The sequence below is a fragment of the Pleurodeles waltl genome, chromosome 8 (assembly GCF_031143425.1).
Source record: "Pleurodeles waltl isolate 20211129_DDA chromosome 8, aPleWal1.hap1.20221129, whole genome shotgun sequence".
In the NCBI taxonomy this organism is placed as follows: domain Eukaryota; kingdom Metazoa; phylum Chordata; class Amphibia; order Caudata; family Salamandridae; genus Pleurodeles; species Pleurodeles waltl.
Genome location: NC_090447.1, coordinates 183,493,328 through 183,518,979, shown reverse-complemented (window position 1 = coordinate 183,518,979; position 25,652 = coordinate 183,493,328). Strand labels below are relative to the sequence as shown.

The following is a 25,652-nucleotide window of genomic DNA, read 5'->3' as shown; positions in this document are numbered from 1 at the left end:
AAGGGTGACACTGGTGATTGCTTTGTTTTCTATTCATCTGCAGAGATGATTTGATAACAATTTTGGGTTGTATTTGTATGCATGATATGGTAGTCCTATTGGGAGGTTCCCTGGAAGGTGCCTTGCTGCCTTCTACCAAGTCATATTGCAATTCATGGGTCATATGGTTGTATTTAGTTCACCTATCTTCCTATCCATGTATGCTTTTTCATATCTTGTCTGTAAAGGTGACAGCTTTACCAGCAGCTCATGAAGACTTATATGTGGTGACAAAATCATGGTTTTTAGATTGAAAAGAGCTTGTGCTGCAGGATTTTAAACATTTTGATAGTGCTAGGTAATCCTGTTCTAAAGTCCAAGTAAACAGCATTACCAAAATCCAGCTAGGATTGTATAAAATAATGGGAGTCCTTTTGAGAGCAGAGCAGAAAAAGGAAAAATCTAGAGTACACACTAAAGGTGCTAGCAGCAAGATTTGGCGACTCTTGGAAATTGCTGATTAAAAGCAAGATCAGAATCTAATAGCGTACCTATGTTCCGGATCACTTTCTACAGTGGCGGGTGCAGGTCTTAGAGAAATGAGCGAGAGGTGCTTGCTTCGGTTGGATTCATATTATACCCTTCTGCAACCCTGGGTTTAATATGCAGTAAAGACAACAATGGTTCCTTTTGAGTAAATAATAAAATATATACAAATTCGCCATTATTAGTGTGGAGATCAAGCACACACTAATGATGCAGCCTATGCTAGCCCTGGAGCTTAAGCGCATATATTGCAGCCAGCGCTAGTCTGGAGTCCCAAGCTAGCATTGCCTGTGGTACGAGCATTAGAGCAGTGAGGATTCTTTAGCCCTGTGGTATTTTACTAGAACTGCAAAAATAAGTTGCTTCTAAATCCTGCTTCTTCTGTCCAGGTGGCATTCATTGCACAAGGAAAGAGGGTGCATCTGCTATGTCCTGATGAATATCCCGCCTTAAAGCAATGATAAGGGTCAAAACGGCAATATAGGATGGGACATTATGATTAATAATAAACTGGCCCTGTCTAACAATGAACATCCTGGCCAAGAACTGTTACATTCAAAGTTGTTTTATTTTACTAGTAGTCGCTTGTCCACAACTTAAGCGCACTGCACCATTTCACTTTTGTTTGGAGTATCTTATGTGTTTGATGTATTATTTTTCACAGATAATTAATAGTACTACTGAAACTCCTAACTGCGAGTTGTGCTTATCTTTTGAGTAATTGTTCTTTAGGAAACATATTTTATTGCCCGCCCTCAACATGTTGAGTGACTCTGACGGAACCATTTGTGTTGTTGCTACTCCATTTGTGTTGCTGTGTTTACTAAATAGTATTTTTGGTTTTTATACATTGAGTTAAACAAAAAATCTGCCATCCAACAAGGAGTAGCTCCAAAGTCAGCAGGTTGATCAGAGGATTTAGTTGGAGAGTGTCCATGCAGATTCAAAGTGTCCTTGTTTGGTCAACCTGCATACAAATATGAATTACAGAGGAAGGGAGAAAGTGACCGAGCCATGTGGGTAAGCCCCTATCTTAAGGTCCTGTCTTCAAGCTTAATAAAACAAAACATGTACCTTGTTGTGTCATTGAGAAAAGAAATTGGGCAATCCTGGTCAGTTCCAGAGATTCCACGGTTTCTCACCCTGAGTACCAAATGGTTGATGGTGTTGAACTCTGGAGAGGAATCTATTAGAATCACAGTACTAGCACCCCTTCTATCAGCAATAACACAGAGATCATCTTAAATCACACCAAATTCTTGGCCTGTACCGAATTCAAAGTCATCCTGTCTGTCATTAATGAAGAATTGACGTAGAAAACGTTTGTAACTGGATGGTAACCATGTTTTCCTGCAAAGATTTGGCAGCAGTGAAATGGATCTAAAATGTCAAAGGTTTTCAAGATTCAGTGCACATTTTTTTTTTTTTAACGATAAAGTCTGAGCTATAAATGGAGCTATCCCCAAACCCTTAAACTTGATTTTTGCACCAATGGTAGTAGGTTTCACGTTCCCCCCCCCCAGGGATGTCTGTATAGTCCATGGAACAATTGTGGAAGTGCACCAGTAGCTTTACTTTCACACAAGTTTAGAAGACTCATGAATCATCAGTAGCTCAAACCCATTAACTCTTGATCATTGGAATATGGGTTGAAGTAAGAACATTAATACTATTTGGGTCATTGTGTGAACCTACACATTTCGTCCTGATTCTGTCATCAAAATATGGTAACACATACTACATTTACTCAAAAGCAGTTTCAAGTTCCCTCAATCTCATTTCTGTTAATTTAGTTTCCTGAGGGGCACCATCAAATAGGACTGATTTTCATTGTATATTACATTATTCAGTCTCTTTTGTTGCCTCTTCCAGTGAGCCATGTAAATGTGTGGCTATCCTATCTTTATTTGCTAAGTTTGTAGAACTGATTGATTATCAGTTACGTACCTTACAAGATACTTTCTTGTTCATAGATGTTGAGCTCATTAATTGGTCTAATTTGCACACTGATTATAACATAAAATTGTTCAGACCAGCTTAACAGTAACATACATGTTTAATTAATAATTCTTGACCTTGCAAACATTAAATAAAGAGTGTGAACTGCAGACTATAGTTGACCAGCTGGGCTAGCCCCAACTCCTTCCTGATTGTATTGATGACAACACATTATTTACTAGGTTATTATCTTTGGGTTCTAACCAAATGTTAAGCTCACCCTGTACTAAAATACCCTGGTATAGTGCAAGAATAGATACGTTCAACTTATCTAGCTAGGTAAAGTAATCATTTGAGGAGGCTGGAGGTCGAAGCAATAAGGTAAAGCCTAGTTTGTTGCTGTTGTTTCTAACAGTTTATCGTAATACAGTTTCTACCCCCATACTTTGTGCACACAATTTGGTCATAATATAGCACCTCTTTTAGCAGAACAGTCACAGCACAAGCATTTATAAGCACTGTGGAAAAGGTCTTTAATCATAAAGTTTCAAACCTTCCATGTTTCAGTCAAGACCATGGATTTTTACTAGCACTGTACTTTGAATCTGATTGCATACTACAGAGCTAGCATTTATTACAAATTTTGACTTCATCTTATGCAGCAGAATAAAGAGTAACACATTATCTGTTCAAATAGAAATCCTACAAGAAAGCAGACTTGAGTAAGTTTTATAATTTCCTTTTGAAACAGAAGGGATAACATGACTGGCTGCTGAAAGCAGAATGGCATGGACTCCATTTAATTTAACACCATGCCTTTACGATTACCGGTAGAACAGCTGCATCTGCCTCCCGACAGAAGAAAGCCAGGCAAGAGAAAAGAATCAACAAAGTAAACTGCCAATGTAAATAAAGTAACCTTGCAACCAGACTCAGGAGGAAGAGGCCAGGCACCCTTAGGTTACATGTAAGAAAAACTAAAATAACAAAAATTAATTAAAACAATAACACAAGTCAAATGTGGCACAGGAACTCTTAGCACAGGTCACCTCAGTCCAAATTACTAATGCCAAACCCACAAGGCTGATTTTCTTGTATGGTATTGATACTGTTTGAAACTCCTTTCTACTTGTGATAATCTTCTGTTCTGGACATAAAGAGGTTAAACAGAAAAGTGCAGGTTGTAGAAGTGATCTGTCCATTGCAGTCAGAAATTACAACTGATCTCTCAGATTATTATTACTTAAACCCCCTTTTCCTAAGTGTTGTGATTCTAAAGTGTGTATTGTTTTTGAAAAATGAGCAGAAGAACCTTAGATGGCAAAAAAACACCCTTCAGTGGTAGTGCCACATCCCCAACAAAAACACTTTTCAGTGGTAGTTTTACATACCCACCAACTATGATTGCATGGTTGTGGAATTTTACAAAAAAAACTTGTGCGTAAGACAAGGAGCTACAGAAATCTACATATCCTTAAACAGCCACCAGTCTAATTTGGTGCTTTTTAGTGAGGAAATGTATGATATTGTTCAGATTATGTTAGCATTTTGATGAAACCAGACCTTGATAATGGTAGCTAGGTATGTAATTTGTCAGAGTTCTGACTATCAGAAGTCTCTGAATATACCATCTTTCTGATATGCCAGATTCTGGATCTTCCTGTGCTCTGTTTATTGAGGGTCTCTAAAAGTTTAGATACTCTGTGTGAATGTTAGTGCTGTTTTTATGTGTGGGCACTATTTGGGAGTATTCTGAATATGTGAGGGCTCTGCATCAGCATCTGATTTGTCATGTATATACTTGGGTTCCCGTTACGCCATGACTCTCTTTCAAACCTCAGTTTCTGAGAGAAGGCTTTGAGTATATCAGTGCTCTCATTATGTCAAAGGCTTGATTATCCAAGAGTTCCATCTGTGAAGGGTTTCCAATATGCAATCAGTTTCCACCTCGCATTTAGGACAAATGGTGTAGTGTTCTGTATCTTAATTTCATTACTGTATTCCCATTCTTCCACTTATAAAACTCGTGTTGCCCTTAGGAGACTTCCTATCCTAGTGCGGTACTCTCTGACTCAACCCTCAATCCTTGCAGCATTTCACCCTTCCTTACAATTTTCTCGTATATCAACTTACACAAATACTAAAGCAAGCACAAATAACTGTTGCCTGTTCCTCTAAAGAATTCAAAGTAATCACTCACACAAGAAACAGCCAGAAATAACACTTTCCAACTGAACAAGCAGAAGTCCCCCTCATTAGTGGAGATTCCCTGCTGCACAGTTGGGTCTGTCTACTAGCACCGATCATTATTAGTACACTCGCAATGATCAGTTACTGGTCCCTATCTCAGTTGTATGGTTGATGGTACCTCACGAACCGATACCACAAACCTTGGCACATAAGTTAAATCACAACATACTCTTATCTATCCCGGGATCTTTGACTCAAGTCCGATAATAACTTCAACTGTTCAGTATCAAGTGCATATGCCCATTTATACAACTAAATCATGAGCATCACCACAGCACAAAACGCACACCTTCAACACAACACCATAAACGTGACAAAAACAATTGCGACATACAACCCTATTAACCTCTTCACTGCCAGGCCTTTTTCCCCTCAGGTGCTAGGCCTTTTTTTGGCTGTTTAGGGCAGTTCGCGCTTAGGCTCCCATAACTTTTTCTCCACTTAAGCTACCCATGCCAAATTTGCATCCTTTTTTCCAACATCCGAGGGATTCTAGAGAACATTTCTTTTTTTTAAATGGGGAAAAAAAGCTGCAGAGGAAAGCTTGTGATTTTTCTCCCTGGAAATGGCATCCACAGAGGGTTTACGGTGCTAAAATCACCATTTTCTCAGCTTTCAGGAACAGGCAGACTTGAATCAGAAAACTACATCTTTGAACACAATTTTGGCATTTTACTGGGACATATCGCATTTTTTACTATTTTTTAAGCTTTTAGCCTCCTTCTGAAAAATAGGTATCAAGGAAACCTTTGTGTTTCCAAAATGGGCACAAGATACACATCGTCTTACATTTGGAAGGAAAAAATTTAAAGAAAGACAAGTGGCAATAACACGTGTTCTGCTATTCTGTGTCCCCCCCAAGTCTCTGATAAAAATGGTACCTCACTTGTGTGGGTAGGCCTAGTGCTCACGATAGGAAATGACCCAAAACACAACGTGGACACATCAGATTTTGCCAATGAAAACTGACCTGTTTTTTGCAAAGTACCTAGCTGTGGATTTTGGCCTCTAGCTCAGCCAACACCTAGGGAAGCCTACCAATCCTGTGCATTTTTAAAAAACTAGACACCTAGGGAAATCTAGTATGGGGTGACTTGTGGGGCTCTCACCAAGTTCTATTACCCAGAATCCTTTTCAAACCTCAACATTTGGCAAAAAAACACTTTTTCCTCACATTTCGGTGCTGCAAAGTTTTAGAATCTGAGGAGAGTCGCAAACTTTCTTCTACTTAGCGTTTCTGATAAAAATGGTACCTCACTTGTGTGGGTAGGCCTAGTGCCCACCACAGGAAATGCCCCAAAACACAATGTGGACACATCATAACAATCCATCACAAAATTACCTGTTTTTGCAGGGGTGGCACCTGCATTTTTGGCCCCAGGTGTGGCGGTCATCTAGGGAAACCTACCAAACCCAGACATTTCTGAAAACTAGACACCCGACGGAGTCCAGGGAGGTGTGGCTTGTGTGGATCCCCCAGCATTTTCTTACCCAGACTCCTCTGCAAACCTCAAATATAGCGAACAAAAAAAAAAAAAATTCCACACTTTTGTTAAAAGGATCACTGTGCCGGTACAAATTCCGCATCCCCTGGAAAAACATGTAGTTTTGTAATGGATCATTTTGATGTGTCCAGGTCCTTCTGTGATGTTCCAAACACTAAAATTGTGAAAAGAAACACACTTAGGTTATGTTGAAAAGACCCCTCACCCACCAACCACGTGTGCTTTGACACCTGATTACAGCGGAGCAGGTTTTTTCATTTTTACCACACATACCGTTTGGATTTGGCATGAGGGTGAGTGATGGTTCAGTAAATAAAATTTTATTAACAAGAGATTTCACAAAAATGAAATGCCCTGTTAATAACTGAAAGACCAAAAAACTGAACCAATGACCCACAGCTCGTGAGCTGTAAAGCCGCGACAAGGCACCGACTGCTTTACAGTCCATTGACACATGACATGCACAAGACCATTCACGCCGCCAGACACGGGCCCAGCACATTACAACACTTGCATCAACAAACAGCACTATTCAAGGGTCCATCACTTCTATACATGCCTGACACAGCAATCACACCAGCCAATGGGAGTGTGTGGACTGGCATTTGACTAGCAGTGTGTTGCAGTGGCCAACAGCAAGTCACTATTTACACTGCCAGCCAAGTGCCACCCCACGCACACTGCCGTCACTTTTTTTTAAACAACACAGAAATCACTAACTATGTATGTATAAAAGTACAAAACTACAAACACAAAAGCTCTAAATACAGAACGGTAATGGCAACCATAAACTGAACATTTGAAAATATAAAACAGGCAGTTAATGCTCACGGTATTGCCCAGTAATTCTATTTGGTGTGGTAACTCCTGAAACAACCGGCCACACGCTGCCCAGGCTTTGAAGGGCATTCGGGACAGTACATCCGAGTCTCCCTCTGGATACCCCTTTGCACACAGACTCTACATTTCTTAGCGGGAAAGTCTTTTTTGGGAGTGGGAGAAATCTGATCAGGAAAATGGTGATCTTTTTAATCTAGCCACATCATCCACCACTTCTACTCTAGAAACTCTTGCAGGTTCCACCACAACAAAGCTCTCTATCACTGACTCCTGAAAGTTAACAAATTTCATCCTTGACTCTGGGGAACAATCATTGAACACAATAAAATCATTAAAGGTTTGCTAAATTAAACAAATGGATGGCCAACTTTTTATACCAGACGTAAGACTTATGAACAAACAGGACTGTAAGGTTCCAACCTCTGATCTACTCTATCAACACCACCTATGTGCTTAGTACAGGTTCGCGCACTTCAGCAACTTGACCCCAAACAGCCAAAGGTAAAGTACTCTCATCCTGGATGGTCGTTAGCATGTAGACATCCCTCCTGTCTGCTAGCTAGCAGCTCATCATTCTGCAAGGCACTACACTGTCCCTTATCAAGTTTTTTTACAGACAAGCTCTCTTGGATAGCCTTTCCGGTTAGAGCAGATTGTGCCACAAGTAACGGTGTCCACTCTGAACAATTCCTTGAACCACTGCACTCCAGTGTAGAAATTATCTACACACAAATGGTGACCTTTATTAAACAGTCGTCTACCAAGTTCCCACACAATTTTCTCGCTAACTCCAAAAGTGGGCAGACAACTAAGGGGGGGTGGGGGGGGATCAATACTAGAATCCCTACCAGTGTAGATCCGGAAATTATAAACATATCCTGTACTACTTTCAGGCAGCATATACAATTTAATTCCATACCGTGCCCTTGTGCTAGGAATGTACTGCCTAAAAACCAAACAACCCTGGAACAGGACCAAAGACTCATCCACACTTATTTCTTTGCCTGGAACATAGAAAACTGATCTATAAAGTGATCAAGGATAGGCCTAATCTTATAAAGACGGTCATAATCAAGGTGATCTCGTGGCAAGGCTAAAGCATTGTCAACAAAATGCAGCATCCGAAGAAGAAGCAAATTCTGATTACGAGTCATGGTTGCAGGAAATATAGCCGTTGCCATCAAGGGAATAGTAGACCAATAAGAAGCCAGTGGCAGCTTCCTTATCAACCCCATCAAAAAGTCAAACCCAAGAACCTTTTCATCTCTTCCAAATGTGTGGGAATCCACTCGGTAGCTCTAGACTGTGGCCTAAGTCTGGCAGCGTTGTCCCTCGAATACTGCTCTGCATACAAATTAGTCTGCTCAACAATCTCTTCCAAAAATACATCTTCCATAAACAACTGAAAGAAATTGACAAGCAAAACGTTTTCCATATTCACTCTCCCCCCTTGGAGACCAGTAAAGGCCGGCAACTGTGGCTGCTCCATGTTTGGGGCAACCCAGAGTTCAGGTCTTCCAATGGGAAACCTTTCAGCCCCAGGCTGCTGCACTAGTGGCACACCACTGACCACCTCTAAAACAGGCCCTTCATCTGCACTGAGAGGGGCTTCCTCATCAGAAGATTCCTCTAGGACAGAAAATTCACTGCCAGAATCTCTTCCTCCTCCGCCTCAGATGCAGAGTCAGTCTCATAATCATGATCCGAAGACAACTTAAAAAGCATGCTGAGTGGTCACCCTGCAAGTGCTTTCTAACTACAAATGGATTGCCAACAACAACCAGCGCTGTCTAAAATAAGTAATAAACAAAGTGTGGCTTTATCACAAAGGGCTATGTTCTCAAAAACTATACCATTCACTTGCCTGAAAGAGCTAGACCTACCAGCAACTACTCTGCACAGACACAGCACTCACCAATGATATCCCACTAAAAAGAAAAAAAGAAAAGAAAATTAGACATAAGACAAAACAAATATCATTGTTCACAAATCAAAGGACAACTTCACACACAGTCCTGCATTTAGTACACCACTTACAAAAATGTCATTCTTGCATGGCAACAATACTCCTTTGAGGTAAATTATTTTTTCTTACCTAAAACATGCAACTACGCAAACTGCAGGTCAGCCACTGCCAAAACTGCAAAGAGTCACAGCAAAGGAAGCAAAAGCTTTGAACTAGAATAAAAAGGAGAAATAAACTATTATTATCACAAATGCTAATACTTCACCAGATGACAAACGCCAGTTGATAAACAGGCCGCCACCAACCATTTAGAAATTTTCCATGGTGTCTAGTCCCCCTGTCCTAAAAAAACTAGGCTGATCTGCCCCAGGGGGGAGGGGGCAGAAATGGCCATCAGTAATAAGCCGATCTGCCCTCAGTGGGAGCAGAAATGGTGTAAATAATATTGCCTGCCCTTGGAGAGCGACCTTTGCACAAGGGGCCACCCACCCCAACACACAAAGCACACATACACAAAAACAATCCCTGGCTTCAAGTGGCTTCTGCCGCCCTTGGGTGCAGAATGGCCTAACAAAAATAGGCCGATCTGCCCCCAAAGGGGGCAGAAATGGCATAAAATATATTGCCCAAGGAGCCACCCCCACACAAAGCACACACACAAGATCCCTGGCGCTAAGTAGTTTCTGCCCCCCTTGGGGGCAGATGGGCCTAAAAAAAAAGGCAGATCTGCCCCCAAGGGGGGCAGAACTGCCCAACAGTGCTTTGCCCCCTCACACAAAAAAACACACACAAAAACAATCCCTGGCTTCAAGTGACTTCTGCCTCATTGAGAGCAGATCGGCCTAAAAAAAATAGGCCGATCTGGCCCCAAGGGGGGGGGGCATAAATGGTATAAAATATATTGCCCCCTTTGGGGGATGACCCCTGCCCAAGGGCACCCCCCACACCAAAAAACACACACGATCCCTGGTGCTAAGTAGTTTCTACTCCCCCCCCCCCCTCCCTTGGGGGACGATGGGCCTAAAAACAATAGGTCGATGTGCCCCAACAGTGCTTTGCCTCTTTTGGGGGGGGTCGATCCTTGCCCAAGGGGCCGTCCCTCACACAAACAAACACATACAGAAACAATCCCTGGCATTCCAGTGGCTTCCGCCCTCAGATCAGCCTAAAAAATAAGAGGCTGATCTGCCCCCAAGGCAATAAACAGTATACCCCCTTCGGGGAGCGACCCTTGCCTAAGGGGCTTCTCCCCCGTAGTGAAATTGACCCAAACTAAATAAAAAACAAAATCCCTGGTATGCGATCGGGCAGCTTTAATGCTGAAAGAGACATTGAGGGAAAGGAAAGCCTTTCCTTTCCCCCGATGCCCCTTTCACCAAAAATTCCCTCCGGCCGCAGGAGAAACTTAACGTCTTTCTCCTTCCTTGCACTGGGTATATGGGGATGGGGAGTGGGGGAGGGTTGGAAGGGGAAGCGATTCCCCTTCCATCCCTGCCCATTTAACTATTTAAATCACACTTTTGTTAATGAATGCACTTAATTCTGCAAATAAAATGTACACTCTCCCAACACCTACTGATGTAATCAAATACCAGTTTGTTGGGGGTTCCGTGGAAGGCAGTTAACCAGTGTCATCAGAGCTAGGCTGGAAGTTACATATGCTTCTGGTGTGGTCATTCTTGTATCTATCTATTTGAAACAAACTCTCTCCTAACTATGCCACATGCTTTGTGCGTTACTACCACTTTCCTTCCGTTACAACTCTTCCTAAAGGCGAGCTACATTCTTTGTTATTTTAGATTAAGAGTTGGACAATGGCAAATCAGCTGGAGTTTAATAGTGGGATTTGTGGGGTATGCAGATTAGGGGTGCCTTACTGGCATTGTTAATAAAGGACTTCATAATGTCTACTTATTCCTGTGTCAGAGTGTCACCACAAAGGGTGTTGTGAATTTCCTGGAGCAGAATAAACATATGTTCGATGGCATCTGTCGCTGTAGATACGCATGTTCTGCAATAGCTCGCCATCTGGTGTTGGGCCGGAGTGTTACAAGTTGTTTTTCTTCGAAGAAGTCTTTCGAGTCACGGGACCGAGTGACTCCTCCTTTTGTCTCCATTGCGCATGGGCGTCGACTCCATCCTCGATTGTTTTTTTTCCGCCATCGGGTTCGGACGTGTTCCTGTCGCTCCGAGTTTCGGAACAGAAAAAATAGTTAATTTCGGAAGATTTTCGTCGGTATTGTTGCGTTCGGGATCGGCATACTTACATTCAACACCGCATCGAAGATCGAAGAGCTCCGGTGCCCTTCGGGGTAATTTTTCGATCCTCCGTCGGGGCCTGGTCGGCCCGACCGCGTGCTGAAGAACGCCGATGGAACGGACCCCGTTCCGTTTCTGCCCCAAATGCCACAATAAATACCCCTACACAGACCAACACTTGGTCTGCAACCTGTGCCTGTCACCTGAGCACAGCGAAGACACCTGCGAGGCCTGTCGTGCGTTCCGGTCCCGAAAAACACTCCGAGACCGTCGAGCCAGAAGACTTCAAATGGCGTCCGCACCGACAGCCCGACGGGAGTTCGAGGAACAGGAAGAGGAAGGTACCTTCTCGATCCAAGACTCAGACTCCGAAGGATTCGACGATACACAAACCGTGAGTAAGACGTCGAAAACCACACAAAGAAACATTTACAAGGCCCAGGGGACGCCACTGCCACCAGGCCATGGCTCAACCCATAAAATCGGTGACCGACCGTCGGCACCGAAAAAGGCCCAAACAGTGCCGAGATCGTCCGACTCCGGTCGAGACACCGGCACGCAGCCTTCTCGGGACCGAGAAAGTGCTGGAGACAAGCCTCGACACCGAGATGCCGGTGTGGACACGGCTCGACGCCGAGACAGCGGCACCGAAACAGATCGACGCCGAGAGGTTTCGGCCCCGAAAAGGAAAAAAGTCACCTCGGAGCCGAAAAAACACGCAGACACAGTTTCGACGCCGAAACAAACTGCAAGCGACCCAGCTTCAGGCTCTTATACAGAAGAGCACTCGCTAACCTCCCAAATGCAGAAGCATAGGTTTGAGGAAGAGCTACAAGCAACTGATGCGGACCATACGCAAAAGCGTATCTTCATTCAGCAGGGGACAGGAAAAATAAGCACCCTTCCCCCCATTAGGAGAAAGAGAAGGTTGGAGTTCCAGACGGAACAAGCACCACAACCAAAAGTGGTGAAAAGAGTTACACCACCACCCTCTCCTCCGCCCGTGATTAACGTTTCACCAGCACAAACGCCATCACACTCCCCAGCTCACACCACCATGAGCCAGGGTGACCAAGACCAGGACGCATGGGACCTATACGACGCCCCAGTGTCAGATAACAGCCCAGAGGCATACCCTACAAAACCATCTCCACCAGAAGACAGCACCGCGTACTCTCAGGTGGTGGCTAGAGCAGCACAATTTCACAACGTAAGCCTCCACTCAGAACAGGTCGAGGATGATTTCCTGTTCAACACACTCTCCTCCACCCACAGCTCCTACCAAAGCCTGCCTATGCTCCCTGGTATGCTCCGGCACGCAAAAGACATATTTAAGGACCCGGTCAAAAGTAGGGCAATCACACCAAGGGTGGAAAAAAAGTATAAGCCGCCTCCTACAGACCCGGCTTTCATCTCAACACAGCTGCCACCAGACTCTGTTGTTGTAGGAGCAGCTAGGAAAAGGGCCAACTCTCACACATCTGGAGATGCACCACCCCCAGATAAAGAAAGCCGCAAGTTTGATGCAGCTGGTAAAAGAGTCGCAGCACAAGCTGCAAACCAGTGGCGCATCGCGAACTCCCAAGCACTACTTGCGCGCTATGACAGAGCCCACTGGGACGAGATGCAACATCTCATTGAACATCTGCCCAAAGACTTCCAAAATAGGGCAAAACAAGTGGTTGAGGAGGGACAGGCCATCTCCAACAACCAGATCCGCTCCTCCATGGACGCTGCAGATACAGCTGCACGGACAATTAATACATCTGTAACTATCAGAAGGCATGCATGGCTCCGAACGTCTGGATTTAAACCAGAGATTCAACAAGCAGTTCTCAATATGCCTTTTAATGAAAAAGAACTGTTCGGTCCAGAAGTGGACACAGCGATTGAGAAACTCAAAAAAGATACGGACACTGCCAAAGCCATGGGCGCACTCTACTCCCCGCAGAGCAGAGGGAATTACAGCTCATTCCGTAAAACGCCCTTTCGAGGGGGGTTTCGGGGTCAAAGCACACAAGCCAGCACCTCACAAGCCACACCGTCCAGTTACCAAGGACAGTATAGAGGAGGTTTTCGGGGACAATATAGAGGAGGGCAATTCCCTAGAAATAGAGGAAGATTCCAAAGCCCCAAAACCCCTACTACTAAACAGTGACTCACATGTCACTCACCCCCTCCACACAACACCAGTGGGGGGACGAATAGGTCATTATTACAGAGCATGGGAGAAAATCACTACAGACACTTGGGTTCTAGCAATTATCCAACATGGTTACTGCATAGAATTTCTACAGTTCCCTCCAAACATACCACCAAAAGCACAAAATTTAACAACACACCATTCCAATCTCCTAGAGATAGAAGTGCAGGCACTATTGCAAAAGAATGCAATCGAATTAGTGCCAAACACACAAATAAACACAGGAGTTTACTCACTGTACTTTCTGATACCAAAGAAGGACAAAACACTGAGACCAATCCTAGACCTCAGAGTAGTCAACACTTTCATCAAATCAGACCACTTCCACATGGTCACACTACAAGAAGTATTGCCATTGCTAAAGCTGCACGACTACATGGCAACTTTAGACCTCAAGGATGCTTATTTCCATATACCAATTCACCCATCGCACAGGAAATACCTAAGGTTTGTATTCAAAGGAATACATTACCAATTCAAGGTACTGCCTTTCGGATTAACAACCGCACCAAGAGTCTTTACCAAATGTCTAGCGGTAGTCGCTGCACACATCAGAAGGCAGCAAATACATGTGTTCCCATATCTAGACGACTGGCTAATCAAGGCCCATTCGTTAATAGAGTGCTCAAATCACACAAATCATATCATACAAACCCTCTTCAAACTAGGGTTCACCGTCAATTTCACAAAATCCAAGATTCGGCCACGCAAGGTACAACAATACCTGGGAGCCATAATAGACACATCAAAAGGAGTAGCCACTCCAAGTCCACAAAGAATTCAAAATTTCAACACCATCATACAACGCATGTATCCAACACAAAAGATACAAGCAAAGATGGTATTACAACTCCTAGGCATGATGTCATCATGCATAGCCATTGTCCCAAACGCAAGACTGCACATGAGGCCCTTACAACAATGCCTAGCATCACAGTGGTCTCAAGCACAGGGTCACCTTCTAGATCTGGTGTTAATAGACCGCCAAACTTACCTCTCGCTTCTGTGGTGGAACAACATAAATTTAAACAAGGGGCGGCCTTTTCAAGACCCAGTGCCACAATACGTAATAACAACAGATGCTTCCATGACAGGGTGGGGAGCACACCTCGATCAACACAGCATACAAGGACAATGGAACGTACATCAAACAAAACTGCATATCAATCACCTAGAACTTCTTGCAGTTTTTCAAGCACTAAAAGCTTTCCAACCAATAATAGTTCACAAATACATTCTCGTCAAAACAGACAACATGACAACAATGTATTATCTAAACAAGCAGGGAGGGACGCACTCCACGCAGTTAAGCATGTTAGCACAAAAAATTTGGCATTGGGCAATTCACAACCAAATTCGCCTAATTGCACAGTTTATACCAGGGATACAAAATCAACTCGCAGACAATCTCTCTCGAGATCACCAACAGGTCCACGAATGGGAAATTCACCCCCAAATACTGAACACTTATTTCAAACTCTGGGGAACACCTCAGATAGACTTGTTTGCGACAAGGGAGAACGCAAAATGCCAAAACTTCGCATCCAGATACCCACACAAACAATCCCAAGGCAATGCCCTATGGATGAACTGGTCAGGGATATTTGCTTACGCTTTTCCTCCTCTCCCTCTCCTTCCCTACCTGGTAAACAAACTCAGTCAAAGCAAACTCAAACTCATATTGATAGCACCAACTTGGGCAAGGCAACCCTGGTACACAACGCTGCTAGACCTATCAGTGGTACCCTGCATCAAATTGCCCAACAGGCCACATCTGTTGACACAGCACAACCAAAAGATCAGACACCCAGATCCAGCATCGCTGAATCTAGCAATCTGGCTCCTGAAATCCTAGAATTCGGGCACTTACAACTTACCCAAGAATGTATGGAAGTCATAAAACAAGCAAGAAGGCCATCCACCAGGCACTGCTATGCAAGTAAATGGAAGAGGTTTGTTTGCTACTGCCATATTAATCAAATACAACCATTACACACAACTCCAGAACATGTAGTGGGTTACTTGCTTCACTTACAAAAATCTAACCTAGCTTTCTCTTCCATTAAGATTCACCTTGCAGCAATATCTGCATACCTGCAGACTACCTATTCAACTTCCCTATATAAAATACCAGTCATTAAAGCATTCATGGAGGGCCTTAGAAGAATTATACCACCAAGAACACTACCTGTTCCTTCATGGAACCTAAATGTTGTCCTAACTAGACTTATGGGTCCACCTTTTGAACCCATGCACTCCTGCGACATACAGTTCCTAACCTGGAAGGTAGCATTTCTCATCGCCATTACTTCCCTGAGAAGAGTAAGCGAGATTCAGGCGTTTACTATACAGGAACCTTTTATACAACTACACAAAAATAAAGTCGTCCTAAGGACCAATCCTAAATTTTTGCCAAAGGTTATTTCACCGTTCCATCTAAATCAAACAGTGGAACTTCCGGTGTTCTTTCCACAGCCAGATACCGTAGCTGAAAGGGCACTACATACATTAGATGTCAAAAGAGCATTAATGTATTACATTGACAGAACAAAGAACATCAGAAAGACTAAACAACTCTTTATTGCATTTCAAAAACCTCATGCAGGAAACCCAATTTCAAAACAAGGTATAGCCAGATGGATAGTTAAATGCATCCAAATCTGCTACCTTAAAGCTAAACGACAGCTGCCCATTACACCAAGGGCACACTCAACCAGAAAGAAAGGTGCTACCATGGCCTTTCTAGGAAACATCCCAATGCAAGAAATATGTAAGGCAGCCACATGGTCTACGCCTCACACATTCACCAAGCACTACTGTGTAGACGTGTTATCCGCACAACAAGCCACAGTAGGTCAAGCTGTATTAAGGACATTGTTTCAGACTACTTCCACTCCTACAGGCTGATCCACCGCTTTTGGGGAAATAACTGCTTACTAGTCTATTGCAGAACATGCGTATCTACAGCGACAGATGCCATCGAACTGAAAATGTCACTTACCCAGTGTACATCTGTTCGTGGCATCAGTCGCAGTAGATTCGCATGTGCCCACCCGCCTCCCCGGGAGCCTGTAGCAGTTTGGAAGTTACCTTCAATTATTTATATATGTATCATCTCAACCTTAAATAAGTGCATACTTAGTCACTCCATTGCATGGGCACTATTACTACAATTCAACTCCTACCTCACCCTCTGCGGGGAAAAACAATCGAGGATGGAGTCGACGCCCATGCGCAATGGAGACAAAAGGAGGAGTCACTCGGTCCCGTGACTCGAAAGACTTCTTCGAAGAAAAACAACTTGTAACACTCCGGCCCAACACCAGATGGCGAGCTATTGCAGAACATGCGAATCTACTGCGACTGATGCCACGAACAGATGTACACTGGGTAAGTGACATTTTCATTACTTTTGACTGAGTGCCTTAGCAGGCGTCACGTTTCTTACTTTAGATGTCCAAACAGAAATGGTATTTCATACCATCTTTTAGAAAAGTGTGCAGTTGTGCAAGAAGTACACTACGTTATCTGCAGCATAATTGTTAAATGTTTTCCAGTTACCAATATATTTTTTACACTTTTTATTTTGAAAGAAAAACAATCCCTGACCTTGTGTGGACTCTTTTAGAGCTACCACTTTACAAACTGAGTTAGATATTTGTGAAAATAACAAATATAGCACATTTGTCAGCTAGCTGAGAATAAAGTATGCCTTCAATATGTTTTCGGAGGGGGTTGTATGCCTTACAGCCCACGATCTCTTTGTTTGGAGCCTGTCACCGCGGGTCACAAACAGACACATGCCTAACTAATATTCATTAGGCAAGTTGTTCTTCAACCCCTTGTGACTGGAAAGTTTGTGACTCGGCCCTTTAGTATATAGGTCGAATCGCAAATTAGGGACCAGTTAGAGACCAAAAAGTCAGTGCAAAATTTGCTAACACTATTTGAAGTTAAGCAACATCAGTTTTAAAATTATTCTTTCAGCGCTGCTCTGAGTGGGGCTCTACACTTTACAAATAGCAAGGCTGTAAAAACAAATATCCCTTTAGTTTAGACTTATAAAGTTGCTATGTGAAGGTTGGTGCGTCTTTAACCAGTATCTTTCTGGAATGTATCTTCCTCGACAATATGTCAGTTGGGTAGCCCTGCACTCCAATGCCTCATGAACTGGTCTGGCATGAAAATTGAAAAACACTACTCATGTGTAACATTAGCGCTGCAGCTTGGGGAATCAACAAATAAAAAAAACATGTTAATGTGTAGTAGTTTATGTACTACTTCCCAAGGCCACAGATTGACACACCAGCATTGGTGAAGGTAGTCTGTGCCTCAACAGCTGGGTCTCAGACTTGATGGTACCCAGTCTGCAGGCTTGACAACCAGTCTGTGGACTGTGGGCACCATGTTAGGTCCACAGCCTAGTTGTCGAGGCCACAGTCTACCAACACCATTTTGGGTGTATCGAGTCTGCAGCCTTGAAAACTAGTTGGTGATCTACCAACACATTTAAAGGCCATTTAAAATTTAAAAACTAGTCTTCAGCGGCATAAAACTGTGACATGGGCTACGGCTATGTGTGCTGTATATCATGCTGGTGAATTTCAGTGGGTGTGCACTTTTGAGCCAGTGTCATTACTTAGTTTCTAACTGTCATTTCATTGAATATATAAATCTTCATATTTTATGATAAATTACATGCTTGTGTGTGTGTATGTGTGTGTGTTGCATCAAGTGTGTTGTGGATTGGATGTGTGATAAAGGCAGAAGATGCACAGGAAGAGGGAAAATGTAAAGAAGGACATTTAAGAGCAATAAGCAACACAGAGAAAGAAAGCCAGGCTTGGAGAAGAGGAACACTGATACAAAGAATGGCAGGAAAGGGTATTCTGGAAACTGATGGAAGAAGAAGAAAGGAGAGACAGTAAGATATGCAAGGAGCAAAAAAGCACACAGTGAAAGTAGGGTGTTAGGTGCACCAAGACGTAAAGGCAGCAGCAGGAGGTTTGAGAAGGGGAAGGGAACCTGATGAGATATGGATAAGTGAGTTGAATATACTCTTGAGAAGAATGAGCAGGAATGATGAGGTAAAGGGGAATGGACAAAGGCTTGTGATAGGAAGAGTATTGATAAAGAAGAATAGGCAAAGAATACATTAGGCATTGGGTCAAGAACAAAATGGAGAATGGAGGGTTTATGATGGTCTGCCCCATGTGAGGAAGCGGTTCACAGGGATCTTCTTATTGCAGTTTTGGAAGACAAAAGAGCATGTGTCTTGCTTGATGTATCGAATCAGAATTGACAAGTTGAATGGGTCCTGAAAATAAATCACACGAAAATGTCATAGTTAACTTAAATATAATATTTGAGAAACAACAGAAGGCAAAACATTTAGCAAAGATGGATAATCCCAAGCATAGTGAATAGTTCAAGAATGTGCAGATGAATGATCCAGATAAAAGGGGCCTGATCGCAGGGCCATGCTAACCCTTCACATAGGAAGAAGGAGCTACCATGAGATTGGTAGAAGTGTGATTTCTAAAGCGCCCACAGAGGCACAACTACATCAGAATGATACACAGTGATTGAGTTCACAGAGTCTAACCTCCCTCAGAAGTGATCTCTGGGAATGTAAGGATCCTCTGGTATGTTTCCACTTGTGATTATGGAAGTAGGAATATGCAACTGAAGGATTTGTATGAAACATCCAAAACATTAGCAGAGTTTTTGAGTATGAGAATTAACATTGCAACTCAGGCAATATCTGCACCTGATTGCAGGGCAAAGGGTTCTATTTGACATGTTCCATATAACAATTTGGGGTAGGTTCCACACCTGGGTTGAACGATGGGAAAGGTGCAAGCCCCTTTCAGTTCCAGATGGTATATATTGAAGATTTAATTACCCTCATTCAGTTTTCTTTTTTGTGAATAAATGTGAAGCAATATATCCTTGAGGACAGTAAAAGCAGGAGGACAGATGTACTACAGCAATGATTGCAAAAAGTGACTGTAGTTTGCTTACCAAATTTCTGCAATCTCTAAATCATTTTGCAAACCGACCCATATATGAATAGTCCAGTTCATAAAGGAAGGCAGATGTACATCATGAAAAGGAACGAGCTGAGTCCCAAACTGCGAATCACTCCGGTTAGTGGCCATCGCAGGAAAGGTGGCATACTATACTCAGGAGACCACTGATGTAGTATTTCTCTTTCGCAGGGTAGTGCTTTAAACACAGTCAATGAATCTTCAGACCCAGCATAAGGGTGTGGAGGAAAAGTCATTAATTTACACAGCAAATCAACAAATACTACAGTATGACCAACATGGCCACAAAAGAAAAACTTCAGTCTGAAATAAAAGTTAAGATGTTTTATTACAAGTTCAAACTCATGTAGATGATTCTCAAAACAAAGTTGTAAAGATAAAGAATTTCCATCGTTTGACCAAGGTGATGAAAACGATTCAAACGAACTAACATTAGCAGAATTAAACATTCATCAAAAACAATACAAAACATCAGAAGACTCACCTGATGTACAGAGAACAGCTGTACAGTTCTTACAAGTTTAAGACAATGTAAAGTCATCTAAATCTAGCTAGTTTGGGCAAGGGAAACCCTACAGATTAGCCAGTAAAGGATTAACATGCTGGGCTAAACATGTGAGCAAAAAGCACAAAAGTGACAAAAAGAATTTGAAAACCAATCTGGGTTAACAGGTTACTAACTAAACGGGGTAAAGAGTAGGTAAAAAGGGGAGGCATCAGCATTTTAGAAGCTCGATCAAAAGTCTTCTCTGGATCAGGAGAAAACTCTCTAAGTCTCAGCAAGCATTTCAAACAGGCAAAGGGAGAAAGGACTGTACCTCTCAGAGTTAAAGGGATTCAGCATACATCGAAGTTCATAATGCAAGATGATTAATCAGTCCATCACTACACATGACGCAGAAGATGTAATATCCAATAGAAATAGCTCATGTGACATAGGCTGCAACATTGCCAAACGTTCTCATTACCAACAGGTGAAAAATATTCTATCTGGTTTCATCCATGTGAATTGAAACATTTGTATATGTTACTAGTTTCACAGTTCCGAATGTACTGAACTCAAGGCCAGGTTCCAGAGCTCTCCGTGTGTAAAACAATAGAATATTACTAAGCCAGCTTTCTCATGATAATTAAGTCTGAAAGAAAGGTGCACGTTAGCAAGAATGACTAAATATTTCTGCACAATCACCAAACAGGGCCTTCCAGGCCTCACTTAGGCTAATGCAAGTGAATTAAAACAGCATATTATTAATGTATGCATTTAATCACATTTAGCATCCTAAACCATAACTCAATATTAATAAGCTACCAGACTTGTTCATGTTACCATACATTCAAAACTAAAATAATTTTGTTAGCCCTTTCATATAACTATAACACATTACTGCATTCTCTGTTTGCACATCACTTTTAAAATAATTTTTACATAAAATCTATTATCATTTTAGCGCACATTATTAGGTTTCCTCTTGAATTATAACATAATGGCGAATTAATTCCTTAAGCATGAAGTTAAAACACTATACCACATGCTTTTCGACTACTGACCTAGAGTGAATGCACGTTAGAATGGCTTTTCAGTGCACCATTTTACAACTAAACTATTAGTACTTAGATTAACATAATGCATACATTGTCATGCATAGATGTTCACTGTGCCATGAGGGACAGTGCTAAAATTCCTGCTACATCAGGTCCCCCCTCTGATGGCGAATCAAGCCATCATACAAACTACAATCTCTCATTTTAATGATACAGATCACATTTTCAGAGGTCGTTCCAAGCAAGATCTTCTGGACTACTCTAACAGCTTGATGTCACTGTAATAAAGGCATTATCTAGTCTCCACCTGAAACTCCTCTCTCCTCTGCTGGTTCTCATATTTTTTAGCTTCTTGATCAACTTGTAAAGACCAACTGCAACGTAGGCACACAGGGCTATTATCAATATGGTTCCAACAATATCTCTCCTTAGATTTACAAAAAAAAACACTTTCTATTGCTTCCTAGGCACCTGTCCCTTCTAACTTCTTCTGGTCCTTTTTCAAATATGTCATGTTCAAAATATACTCCCTTAACTCCTTACTATCGTCCGGTATATCAGTACAGCATTGTTGGACTTGTAAAATTTTGCAAATTTCGCCCTCTTTCGTGAGAAGAATGTCTAACGTAAGGCAATTTTGTAAAACCATTGATCTCAAAGCATCCATTTCTGTGACAATTAATAAGAAGGCACCTGCTGTTTCTGTAGGAAGCTTATCTACAGTGGTTGACAATTTCCTTATTCAGGATAACACCCACTGATGGAATTATGGCAGCAAAAATATCTCCCACTATCGCTGAAACACTGGCACCTATTTTAACTCTGCTATTTAATTGCACATCCCAAACTGAATCATTGAACTTTTCCACATGGTAAATCTTTGGAAAGACTACTCATAGATAACGTGTACCATACCAGCCTTTTGGCGGCTTGTAATAGGCGTTTTCCCCACAAACTAAATAAACACATGGTATGGTGTGGTATGGTATGGTATGGTAGGGTCTTGTCGGGGCTAACATAAAAGTCCACACACCTAAAAACAGATGTCTACATTCAGTACTCCCTAAGCAAATGTGTCAGTCTTTGATTTGTTTCTATATATATATACATAATTTCCCTACATGGTGCCTAAGTCCAGGGATCCTTGACTCCCTGCTAATGAATTAGTTTCTTTTCTTTCCCAACTTGGTAACACTATTCCCTATTCCACTTTAGCTGTCACAGCTTTTCTTCTGTCTTCAACTTGTTGAGTGCATTTTTTTCCTACTTGGGTAAGAACACAGGTCAGATTATGTCCAAAGGGCAAAAACTGTACCAAATGTCAATGTTGATTCAAAGAAACCTTCTGCTGTGTCAATGTTTTTAGTTTTAGCAATGCTGCTCAAATGTATCATGACTGGGACAGTTTAAAAGACCAAACCATAGTTGGAAAAATAATATTAATAATATTCCTGCTGGCGCAACAGTGTTAACAGGCTACAGGAAATTTCAAATGTTAAAGGGATACTATAAATGACTCCCTCACTAACTGATAACTGCAACTGTGTGCACACATAACCGTCTCTAACCTCCATTGTATTCACATATTTATTCAGCAGTCTATTACATACATTTGTGGTCAAATCACCTTTGTGTCCATCTGCATGTAACTCTTTCTGAAAAATGGTTTCTGATTCTCCTTTGAGCTCTCAAAACTCAGGGCATTTGTAGATTTGACTTTCTCTGAATCACTAGGTGTGGGTAAATTCAATCCAACGAACACAAATACAATCATTATAACTGTTGCAACTAATATTCCTACATGTAGGTAGCTAAAGTTACTTCTTCTATTTCCTGTAGACTCCAGGAGTTCTCTAATTTCAAACCAAAAAAATCCCAATTCAAAAGCAAAGCGGCTTCAATATATCACAGTCTCTTTCAGTCCTTTTTTTATTTGTGAGCAAAGCGCATATCAAAAATAGTCTCTTTTTCAAAAAGTTCAAATTATTCACAAAACGTTCCTTGCTGTTTTAAAAAGTCCATCAAATGTTTTTACTAGCAAATGTAAAAAAAAAAAAACTTCTAATAAACGTTCAAATGTCTCTAATAAAAGCACATCTCGCAATCACTAATAATCATTTCCATAATGTAATGTCTTCATTTATCAAGCAGCAATGAGATTTCAAATTTCAGTTCCACCACAATCACAAACTCAATTTTGAAGTGGATTCGAATTGTCAAAGAAAAAGGTTGCAAATTCCTTGTCCCATTCATTTGCCACAAAATGTGTCCATTCAGGTGCTAATTATTTTCAAATAGGAACTCTCCTTCTTCTTGATCTCTGAGATACTCGACTTTCAGTGTCACTTTGACTTGTGCCCTCAGTTTCTTCAGCAATTGTTTGAGGCGCTTGTACTGCTGGCACAGTTTGCTCACTTGGCCAGTTATCTCCTGGTACTGCTCTTTTGACTACTGCATCTGGTCCTTCGTCAAGTCCAACTGCTGCTGTTGACTCGCACAAACCCTCCTCAGGCCGTAATTGTGCTGTAGCAGCCACTTGTTCAGCCCGAACAGTTTCACTAACCTGGTCCTTCTCATTCACTGTAACCGACCATTCGTGAACAGGTGCTGTGTCATCTAGGAACTTGGTACTTTGCAAGTGTGACTCGTGTGCGCCCAGTCAGGTAGACCAGCGCACTTCACAGCTGTCATAGTGACCAATATCACTTGGTGAGGACCCTTCCAGCACGATTCCAAGATTGATTTCCTCGCATGCTTTGTGACCATGACCCAGTCACCTTGAGACAGGTCATGGCAGAGCTCCTGCTGCGGCTGAATTGTAGCTTCTCCAACCTCATGAGTCGCAGAACTAATTAGGGCAACTAGGGCTTTGCAATTATCCAGTAACAAGTCATCTGTAATGTTCACAAGCGCATTCGCAGGCACAGCTGGCAATCTCATGGTCGTCGCCATGATTATCTCATGTGGTGACAAACCAATCTTTCTGTCGGGCGTACTGCTCAAACTCATCAGAACAAGAGGCAGTGCGTCTGGTCATTTCCAAGTGGTTGATGCACATACTTTTGCAAGTCTGGGTTTCAAAGTGCCGTTTATTTGCTCGACCAGTCCAGAAGCCTCAATGTTGCCTTTGCCTTGTTGCCTTTGCTCAACTTGTAATGCCGCACATAACAATTTTAGGACCTCTCTATTGAAGTATGTCCCTCGGTATTGCTCTAGAGAAGACGGGAAGCCGAACCTTGGAATTAGTTCCCTAAGTAACAGCTTCTCTACTGTGAGACTATCATTGCTCCTGGTCAGGTAAGCTTTAACCCAACAAGAGTAAATGAACACAATGACCAAAATATATCTCAGTCCATTGCATACAGGTAGCTCAATAAAATCCAACTGCATTCTTTTGAACGCTCTTCCTGGTATGCCCATGTGACTCAATGTATCTACTGTGCGTTTTCCTAAGTTCATCTCTTGGCATGTGACACTTCCACGACACACGGCTTCTGCTATCAATCTGTGGTTAAACCATGCCTGTCTAAAGAATTTGATCATTGCATCTTGAACCAACATGTGCTTGTCCATGATAGTGTCTAGTCATGAGTGATGATAAACTATTCGGTAACACAGCTTTTCCATCACTTGAAACCCTAATAGCATACTCATTTCTCTTGACACATCCTGCTTTAACCTAACTCTGCTTTTCCTCTTCTGTCATTTCTTCCTGCAGTCTTTTAACTTCTCCCCATGTATCAACAGCAGTTAAAAGGACATTTTTACTTGTCTCATCGATTGATTCATTGTTCCACTCCCCATTAAAGGAAGTGCAGCTTAGAGCACAATATCTCCCCACTTCATCTGCCTGCGTATTTCTGAAAATTACAGAATCATTAGACTTTCAATGTGCATCACATTTCGCAACAGCAATTCTTGCAGGCAATTGTAATGCATTCAACAAATTACAGACTTTGTCTCCATTACTTATTGGTGAGCCAGAAGAGGTCATAAAACCTCTCTGGGATCATAACTGACCGAAGTCATCAACAATGCCAAAGCCATATTGACTGTCAGTGAAAATTGTCACTTTTAGCTGTTCAGAAATACAGCATGGTCTAATAGGAGCAATAGTTTGGCTACTTCGGCAGAAAAGACTCCTTGAAACCAAGAAGCTTTGATCACACCAGAGAATGTGCAAACTGCATAACCAGCTCTCCGTGTACCATCTTTGTCTCTTAAACAGGAGCCATCAACAAATATGACAATCATTTTAAGTTATGGGAATATCTTGAATGTCAGGTCTTGGCTTTGTGAACAGTTCAGTAACTTTAGGACAGTCATGCTCAATCTCATCAATACAAACATTGACATTTTAATCCAGGATAAGCAGTAAGTTCACAGGATTCAACATAGTGCATCTCTTCAAATTGCTATTTGGCGGTGCAAGGATGACTTGTTAAAAATGAGTTAAATGCGCACTGGTGTAGGATGCTGTGTCTTGGTTCGGGTTAACAATATTTCTACAGAGTGGGGCACAAAAACTTTCTGTGGGTGGCCCATAACAATGCCTTTGCACTGCTCGATGCTGG

General features: G+C 42.1%; 1 protein-coding gene across 8 annotated transcripts in view; it reads left to right on the top strand.

The window, feature by feature from the left end:
• The window catches only part of SYNJ1 (synaptojanin 1), a 767,318-nt gene that overhangs the window by 148,964 nt on the left and 592,702 nt on the right, over positions 1-25,652 (top strand). The window lies entirely within an intron of this gene.